This window comes from Octopus bimaculoides, chromosome 13, assembly GCF_001194135.2.
Source record: "Octopus bimaculoides isolate UCB-OBI-ISO-001 chromosome 13, ASM119413v2, whole genome shotgun sequence".
Lineage (NCBI taxonomy): Eukaryota > Metazoa > Mollusca > Cephalopoda > Octopoda > Octopodidae > Octopus > Octopus bimaculoides.
Window position 1 is genome coordinate 3603204 of NC_068993.1, and position 598 is coordinate 3603801.

General features: G+C 31.9%; 1 long non-coding RNA gene across 1 annotated transcript in view; it reads right to left on the minus strand.

Moving 5' to 3' along the window:
* The window catches only part of LOC128249286 (uncharacterized), a 14114-nt gene extending 13874 nt beyond the window's left edge, over positions 1–240 (minus strand). The window contains exon 1 of the long non-coding RNA XR_008265377.1: positions 132–240. This is a non-coding gene — a long non-coding RNA (uncharacterized LOC128249286). The remainder of the gene's footprint in view (positions 1–131) is intronic.
* Between the last annotated feature and the right edge of the window lie 358 nt (positions 241–598).

Genomic DNA, 598 nt, shown 5'->3' on the forward strand with positions numbered 1-598 from the left:
ATATATATATATATATATATATACATTTTTGTCTCCCTGTCTGTCCATCTATATCTCTCTGCAAACGATTAGTCATGGAAAGGGATTGGAATGGCAAGATTTAATGATACATGTAATCTTGTTATACGCACCGCTATCGGAGTGAGAATTTTCTTATTAGCTTTATAACCTGCTGTTGCCATGGGATGCTAGCTAAAATACATTTCAACCAGAACTTGCCTCAGTAATATAGCAATTAAGAATTATTATTCCATCACTCATCACCACTGCAGAATGAAAAAAAAAAGAACAATAATAATAATAACCACCACCATGTTTCACAAGATATGCAATTATTTCTTACATATATTCTTAGTATTTTCTGTTTCTATATATTCTAAACTACCATTTTTGATATATGAATTGCCTGCTTCAATAAAATGACTAATTATTATCGTTATTTCGCAGTCAAGGTTCCGGTCACTATTCTTGCTACAGGTCTTTATACAGAAATTAACCACACAAATTAGTCGTAGAGAACTCAAGAACAATAACCTCCAAATATCTGGCAGATTCTACACAGAATTCCTAGAGAACCGAAATATTACATCGGATAAAA